This window comes from Tachypleus tridentatus, chromosome 2 (assembly GCF_004210375.1).
Source record: "Tachypleus tridentatus isolate NWPU-2018 chromosome 2, ASM421037v1, whole genome shotgun sequence".
NCBI classification, from domain to species: Eukaryota; Metazoa; Arthropoda; class Merostomata; order Xiphosura; family Limulidae; genus Tachypleus; species Tachypleus tridentatus.
Window position 1 is genome coordinate 25,042,460 of NC_134826.1, and position 9,727 is coordinate 25,052,186.

The following is a 9,727-nucleotide window of genomic DNA, read 5'->3' on the forward strand; positions in this document are numbered from 1 at the left end:
GGCTAAAAGATTTGCTGGTAATATTACCAGGCTTAAAGTTATCAACTTGTTCCTCTCGTTTTCAAACATCATTCAAACATTGAATTTCACTGTTCGATGGGTAAGTCACTACAGAACAAAATAAGGCTCAGCCCAAACGTATATAAAAAATAATTATGCATTATTGGATTATAACAAATCTCAGTTCATATAACGCCTATAATTCGGAAAAATACTTCGGAAAAGTTTAACCAGGAACGTTTACGTGTTTCGAACATTACAAACCTTTCAACTTCAGTGAATTACTTCGAATGTCAGAATTTCTACGAGGACGTTAAATATCACCATTGGTAACAGTCAGCGCTGTGAGGCCAATCCATCTAGTTAGCGTAATTCCAAAACAAACAATCTTCCAGGAGTATATTGGAAGAGTTGAAATAACTAAGCAAGCATCCTCGAAAAATTTGAATAAATTATCTTGGAGAACAAGGACAGTACATGATAAATTTTATGTCACATTTTACTTACGTCAAAATATATGTTGTGATTGAAACCATGGCTTTGAACAACTGTACGATTGTATATATTGTAAATATTATGTTATTGTTGAATACATCATAGTAAAAATATTTACAAGCCTCAACACATCATTACAACCAATGTGACAACATCCACTCATGTTTTTCTGACGACCGTTCATTTAACAGTAGCAATGCAGTGTAATTTCTATAACAACAACAAAAAACAAAAACTGTTGTGATGCTGATAAGACCAAAGCACACCACTTTTCACAAATTGCTTTCCATAATCTATGTACTATATAAGGACAACTGTTTCTCATTATCTGTTTTAACAGTTTGATTATATGGGAATATAAAGGGTTTGTTTTTTGGAATTTCGTCAAAGCTACACGAGGGCTATCTGCGCGAATATAAAGTTAATGTGTTGTTCAGAAATTTGAGCAGTATGCATTTACATGTGATAGCATGAATACTCATCCCAGCTTTATCTTTGTAAACAAGTATTATTGGCTTTATTTCCAGATCTAAAACTGTCTTGATTCTGTTGCATAATGTTCTCTATGCCATGCGGACAGTTTTTGCCACTGACCTCCATGTTCTCACCTGTTACAAGATGTCACACTTTGTTTGTCACAGCTGGAGTATGACTTCATATAGGTCTCTTTCTTGATTCTCGCAGTGTTTTAAGTTTGTCCATATTTCTTTATTATCTGATCCCTTTAAGTACAAAGAGCAAATCTCTCTTGGTAATTTGAAATCACTGAGCTGAACACATTTTTATGATTTAAGTATGTGAATATCTTGTAGTGAAAATGGTTGTTACACACCTTTCCTTAGAGTGAGTAATTTTTGATAGCACCAAATTATAAACATTGTCATAACGTATTTCTGATGCCTATCATTCCATCACGACTTTATATCATCTGGGACAGTCATGTGGCTTGTCAATTTGGCTATTCAAAATAGTTTTAACATAACGTACTCTACCTTGTAAAAGTATATATGTATATATTGCAAATAATTACGCTTCTTCGTTTGCCAATAGCAAGTAAATTCTGATATGGATACTAAAATTTGTTATGCCACTTTAAAATACATATGTAGAACCTGGAGGTGTAAACTGGGGTATATTTTAACTCAAAGTAATATTTCCAATGTTAACTGTTTGCAAATCAAATGTTCTGCAAAATGAATTGGTAAGGTGTTTTTCAGTCAATTTGATTTCTCTTAAAGGGGCAAAATACGTCGTCTTACTATAATGGAGTAATAGGGTGACCATCCGTATATCTATCTATTAATGTGACCGAAATAATAAATACAATAATGCTTTCTGTTGTGCTGAAGTAGAACAGTATTTCAATACTAGAAGTGGTGATTCAGATTTATGAAATGTATCTCGCCATCTGTAGAATGGTGACAAAAACAAAAATCCATGAAATGAATTCCACAATTTGAGTGTTAAAAATTTAGCCAGTTAGAAAAATAATTATGGAATGAGCAACAATAATTTTTTTATAAAATAAAATGATTTTAAATAAAAGTAATCTCCTTACAATAACAACACGACTTTAATTGCAACTATATTGAGATTGATTGTATCTTTATTCATGTAAAATTGAAATTCTTAAAAAGTTTTATATTTTCAGTCTAGGGTAGTACGTTTAACATATGAAATATTACTGTGTTTTTGCTAGTCAGCATAATGGAAGATTTAAACAAAATATTCTGAAAGAAGAACTTAGTTTTCTGTGTGACTCAAATAAAGAGAGTAAACCCAAAACCCAAAAATACAATACTATTTACAAACATAAACACAGTGTATCTGTACGTAGGTGCTTTATAGGTCAGATAGTTTTTCTTTCTGGATCAAAACTACAGTTTCTTCAAACCGCTTTGGTTGAGATCCTATTCCATACTCAATAAAACCTTAAGTTAATCACAGATTTACTCAGAATGACTCAATTCTTCTCACTTGACTGTGACTGGTCATCAGGGGCGTAGATTTTTTACACCCGATGGGGGGGGATGATTTTTGCAACCACTTATGTGGACTGTTTAATTTGCAAATTGGTAATATCTAATTACGTGAACCTGAAAGCTGTAAACATGCAGTCACAGAGTAATCTTGTTGCCACGATACTTGCATGTATACTTAGGCCCACTGACTGATACTTACGAAATATCGCTTAGATCGAAAAGCTTAGAAGCACGCCTATATTAAAGATGTACATTTCGACTACTGAAAAGCCTACATCTAGGCCTAATTATGTAATTCGATTGGTAAGAACACGAGAATCACAAGAACAAACACACAATTTGTAGGTCTGTGATGCAATAAAATAATTCAACAGACCAAACTGTAGGGGAGGATGATTGTATGCACCATACCCCCACCTAAAATGAAGGGGGATGTATACCCCCATCCCCCCAGGATCATTCAACAGCGGTAAACCAGCCTTTGGAGAATTTTAAAAAATAGTGTTTTAGTCAGTGTAAAAATGTTTAAACCTAATTAATTACCAGTACATGTGTATTATTACTGCAGTAATAAGATGTTACTTACTCGAGATGTAGCCACGAAGTGTATCGTTCATGAGTGTGGGGCAAAGGAGGGTAGTAAATGATAAATGACCTTAATTTATTTTTAGCTGTCAACTAAATATTACGCAAACAAAATTAAAAAGAGAAAGACTTCGTTAAAAACGGTAAATCCAAACCTTTAACTAATTATATTAGTTTGTTATAACCTAAAAACAAGCCGAAGTAAAAATAAATTTAAAAATAATAAATAGAAAATGCTGTACAAATTACTAAGAACTATGGTACAAGCTATAATGTGGGGTATAAAATGAACCTAAGATTTAGAGGTGACTGAAGAAGTAGGACCCACATTGCGTTGGGAATATACAAACACACACACAATATATATATATACACGATAAACCAAAGCCACCAGCGAGAATTCGCTACTGTTCAAACATAAGTGCCCCCCCCCAGTGGCTCAGCGGTATGTCTGCGGACTTACAATGCTAAAATCCGGGTTTCGATACCTGTGATAGGCAGAGCACAGATGGTCCATTGTGTTGCTTTTGTGTAGTTTTTGACATCATCTGCCCCTCGCTAGTACAGCGATAAGTCTATAGATTTACAACACTAAAATCAGGGGTTCGATTCCCCTCGGTGGGCTCAGCAGACAGCCAATGTGGCTTTGCTGTAAGAAAAAAACACACACACAAACATCATCTGAGTTACCATTACATGGTACTTTCCTTCGTTCACGCACAGAGCATAGGCTTATCACAGCCTGTTCCTTGGGATACCAAATGATAAAGGCAGATAGAATGAATACAACTTAATAACATCCTTATTGCACATATGTAGGATAATTGGCAAACGCTCAACAGTTATATTCTAAAACAGCAAGGTAGAAAACGAAACGTACGTCTACGTATCTCACTTTATTTCTCTTCGTTACTTCATTAAAATGTGTACAGGTGGCTTGGGTAAAGTGCACTGTAATTTTCTCCTGCCGTGTTAAGCCTTATATGCAACAAATACAACACATACTAAACCCTTTCACAATAACATACAGTTTAACAACGAAACAGTTTTTACAATGCAAAATTAAATGAATTGACAAAGCAGAAAATAAAACGAACCATTTCAGAGAAATCACAATGTACTGCAAAATGTAACCATCTAACACAGATACTCTAAGTAAGACTATAACTTAATACAAAATAGTTTGTTTGGTTTGAATTTTCGCGTCAAAGCTACGCGAGGGCTATCTGCGCTAGCCATCCCTAATTTAGCAGTGTAAAACTAGAAAGAAGACAGCTAGTCATCACAACCCACCACGAACTCTTGGGTTACTCTTTTACCAACGAATAGTGGGATTAACTGTAACATTATAACACCCTTGCAGCTGAGAGTATGAGCATGTTTAGTGCGACCAGGATTCGAACCCGCGCCCCTCGAATTAGGAATCGAACGCCTTAACACACTTGGCCATGCCGGGCCAGAATACGAAATAGAAATAGTAAAATAATTCTTTTCATACTAAATTAAAATGTACAATATATTAATGACACTAAACTGAAAATTAACGTTATCTTAAGCATACTAAAATCTACATACAATACATGAGAAAATAAACATCTTGAAATTACATTAATAAAGAACACAAAATAATCTTTAAAAAATTAAGATATAATTGAATATACCTTTCAAACGAATATTACAGAAAAATTAAACGTAATGAAAACTACTGAAACTGATACATAAATCATTAATACAAGAACAAAGTAAACATACTTAAACTTACGCAAAAGGGAAATACTTTTAGAATGAAAGTACGCTGGTTGACTTAGGTACAGTGATAATAATATATAAATGCAAAACGCCCTTCGAGTGATCGTTTCTTTGTTTGTGTATTTTGCGCAAAGCTACACGAGGGCTATTTGCGCTAGTCATTCCTACTTTCGCAGTGTAAAACTAGAAGGAAAGCAGCTAGTCATCACCACCCACCCACCAACTGTTGGCTACTCTTTGTCCAACGAATAATGGGATAAACCGTGACATTGTAATGTCCTCACGGCTAAAAGGGCGAGCTTGTTTGGTGTGACGGGGATTCGAACTCGCGCCTCTTGCATTACGAGTGTATTGCCTTAACCACCTGGCCATGCCGGGTTCTCTTAGAATGAAGAAAGTAAAAGTAAACTGCAGAGTTACAAATCAAAGTATAAAGAAAGAACATATAAAAGATATGCAAATTTACGTCATAGCAACCACGAAGCCCAAATTTCCTCGCCATTGTAGTTATTCGACGACTGTCTGTGACAGTGACAAAGATGAAATTTTTGTCCCAGCCAAGGATTTTCTGATCTGTACAAGTTCCAATCGGGAGGGTGGGATGTCTCCTCAGTGCAACTAATCCTCCTCATCGTCGTATAAGACTCACACTATGGTCCAACTTCGCATTAAGGGGAGCTATATAATCGTGGTATGTGTAATCGTGTTGAATTGACCCTCAGCTGCCAATGTGATAGTTAATGGACTTTCTGAGGAGCAGTGATCTAGCAGATACTGAAGTGGGGGTTGCCTTCTTCACCTAAAATTTGCTGGTTACTATCAATGTTGATGTCAGGGTAGGTTAGTGGTACGTTACTATTTTTTGTGCTGTGAGTCATCACACTACTTGTAATGTTGGTGGTGATAAAAAACAAACAAACTTCATGACTGTACGTTGGTCTCTGTCTCTTAGTTTTGAAATACTGTCATGATGTCAAAGAAAATACTGAGAATACTATAGGTCCAGGAACATTCTCAAGGGTTTGGAATACAATGGCTCTGTCAAACTTGAGTGTATATTTGATGAGGCCTCTTCAAGGCTGTTAGGTACCAATTACTGGAACATTTACTATATGAATCCTATTGTGAAGATTATCTTGAACCTTTCTTTACTGAATTTGGGGTATGTATGTGGAGGCATCTTTGGCCTTTGAGCTACTTGAAAGCTCAATTTTCATTACCGTTTTTGGGTCTACAGGCGTAGCAGCTGCTGTTGTTGGAACACACAGGGTTATATTTACCAGCTAGTCTTCTATTTTTAACCCCAAGAGACTTTAAAGTTAAACCAAAAAAGAACTCAGCGAGGGCCTAAACGTCAGATACATTGGTTAGTAATTTGTCTTAATCAAATTTATCTACATTGTTTAACATCAGACCATCACAACAGTCAGTTGCATAAGTCAGAACCTTTCAAAAGAGAAAGTCCTGATCATATTGGTTCTTGTTATATACATCTTTCTTCATGGTGCATTGAAAACAGGGGGACAGGTTTGCTGAAATGAGATTTAAAGCAGCGGCTATTTGAAGAACAAGATAGCCAGAAGGGTAAAAAATTCAATCATAACTAGCAAAAATCTGGATTGAAGGTGACAGGTAAATCAGATGTATTGGTTGTGAAAGAGAATCCCAACTACCTGCTTGAAATCACACTTTTCCCTCTTGATTCCCTTTGAAACACTTAATTGTAATTCCTTCTTTTTAAGTACAGTAACACCGAAAAGGCCGCAAAGGTAAAATGTTGATTTGAATGAAAATATATTATTTTTTATTTTTATATTTATCTGGAGTGTAAAGGTCGTTTTCTCTTAACTAGAGTATTTTTTATTGTTTCTCAGTTTTGGCCAGTAAGGATATTCCTGATCATTTGTGTGTGTTTTTTAATACAACTGATTTAACTATATGATGGATAGACTGCCATGGCCTTCAAACAACTTTTAAAGTATCATAATTAAATGCTCTCCGCTGGGTCAGCGGTAAGTCTACGGATTTGCATCATTAAAATCAGGGGTTAGATTCCACTCTGTGGACTCAGCAGATAGCCTGATGTGACTTTGCTATAAGAAAACACAAACATATTTAAATAAACTGATGTTAACCAATGGGAATCGCTGAGCGTTGGCTCAAAGAAGTCGTGCCCAGATGTATCCTACAATGCTCTGCGTCAATCTTATGTAAACAGTAATAAATAACGTAACAATAACGTTTTGAGCAGCAACTGTTTCGTGTAGTCTAAGGCCACGATCTTTTCGATAACAACCGACGCGCCTGAAACTGCTGTGAACTCTGAAAGCCCTGAAGTGTATATTGTATGTACTTATATATAAGAAAAAAATCACAACTACAGACACTTTGTTAATCGAAAAACTATTTTTCAGGACACATTATGTTTAAATCTGAACTAGCTTGTAGAGGTAGGAAAGCACATGTACATTTCACTAAAAACTGTCTGGTTAAAATCTTGCTTGATGAGACACACCTTCCACTTTTAAAAATCCTAAATTTAGTTTTTATCTAGGAAACCATGTATTATTAGTGCTATAAAACTTCATGCTAGAAAGTTGTTTTTTTGTTGGTTTTTTTGGAAAAAGGTGATCCAGAAAAGAAGACGTGAGGTGGCAGCTTCCCAGAACTAATTTGATCGTAGGAAGTGATTTGGAAATTTTTTCTAACTCGATAACAATTATCACACTAGTTCATCTTCCGCCGAAAATGAATCACAATAGCCAACAGGAATTAAAACCAGTTTTTGCGTTAAACGAACAGTTAGTGTTACCTTATGAAAAGTGATGTAGCTTTTTTAACCTGGGAAAACTCAAAGTGTTTACTTTTATTGACACTCATAAGTATGCACTCATTCACACACACACACACACACATGCACGCAGACAGAAAAAGTGAAGTCACCGCGACTACTAAGCCTGTAAGAAAAAGTTTGCTTGTTTTTGAATTTCGGGTAAAGCTACACGAGGGCTATCTGCGCTAGCCGTCCCTAATTTTGCAGTGTAAGACTAGAGGGTAGGCAGCTAGTCATCACCACCCACCGCCACCTATTGGGCTACTCTTTTACCAACGAATAGTGGGATTGATCGTAACATTATAACGCCCCCACGGCTGAAAGAGCGAGCATGTTCGGTGCGATGGGGATTCGAACCTGCGACCCTCGGATTACGAGTTAAACGCCTTAACCCACCTGGCCATGCCGGGTCATAAAGGAAAAGTTAAAAGAAAATGTGGTATACATAGAAGTGCAGATAAAGAGAAATAATTTACCCCCTGTGCAAACAATGTAATTGTAATAAAAATAATATATTCTAACTAAATTATTTTTGTTCGAATATTTCGTATATTATAAAGTGGGAACTTTATTCATAATCATTTCGTGTTTAAAAAAAATGTTAGAACGTTCGTGAATGGTTTTATGCTATTAAAAATAATTTTTTACGTAACCTTTTACTATATTAATAATTGAAACCGTTTACCTTCATGGTAATGTGTGTTAAAGGAGGACAAATGGATGAAACTATAAGCTTTTGAAATTCTACTTTATAGATAGATGTGACCTTTAATGTAAGCCTGAGGACCTGAAAGTTTCGAGGGTCATCGCACTTATTCCACACAATCAAACTCCACGGATACTTCATGGTCACCTTCCGGATTTACTGGTCTGGTCTACATGCCTGGAGGATTGCTTCATGCTATACGTGTACGTAAGATGTCATTCAAGGTTGCTTAACATTTTTTATCGTTTGCAAATTAACTTTTGGTGCTTTACCCATTTCGTGCGATAAGTGATAATACCATATCTAATATTATGTACATACGTGTAGTAATTTTTTGTTTTAAATATGAAATAATTAATTTATAATAAACAAACAGGTTATTAAAATATACATAAAAACAGTTTGTGATAAACCGAATCATGGTTTGTTGTTTCCCACGATCCAATATATTAAAATATATTCTCTTTACTTCCTTAACAAGGGTCGTGCCCTTCTATACAACGGACTTCCCGTTTGTGTGCCTGTCTTGTTCACATGAACACTTTGTGAGACGGGGCAAGTGAGTGATGATTTCCAGATGACTGATTCAACTCACTGAAATTTGATCCCAACAGGCGTGCTAGAGTAACTAGGCTTGAAGTGCACTAGGATACACAACATCTGAGTTCTTGAAAATTCCAACACAGCTGTATATTTACATGTACTAGTCTTATTTGCGAAGTTGTGATTCTGAAAAGAAGGATAGTCAATGTTTATTTGTTACTTACTATGTTTTATTTGAATGCATCCGGGTAGGTGGTGTATCCGAAGTGAAATACACACGTAAACCTAAAGGTTTTTCAACAAAATATAATTAGTGCCTGGAATAATCGTCTTGCTGGGAAAATGGACATTAAATACGTTGTTTTCGTTTCCCTCTTCGTAATTAGTTCAACTCAGGCCGAGGAATTTAAAAGGTATGTATAAACTAATGTAAGGTTTCAAAGTATTTCATTTCAAAAAAATATTATTTTACCTGTTAAAGGTTTGACAAAACCTTTCCATTAAATGATATGCTCGTGCGTAGATAAATATTGACATACAAATATTACCATACAACTAAATCGGTGTCTAAAATGTTCGTTGATTTCTGTATAAAGTATATTACATTTTATAACAAAATCGGACACAAATTTCCCCAATTTCTTTATTTGTAACTTACTGATGTTAACTTAGTGCTGACTTTCTAACTTAAATTTTACAATAGTAAAAGCAAGCAAGCAAACGTGTTATATACTAATGTATCGCGTGTGGAACCAATAACTCACTGAGTTCAATAATTTGGAATTTCTGCTTCAAGTGTAATGCATATAGTTTGGTAATAATTCATTTATCACA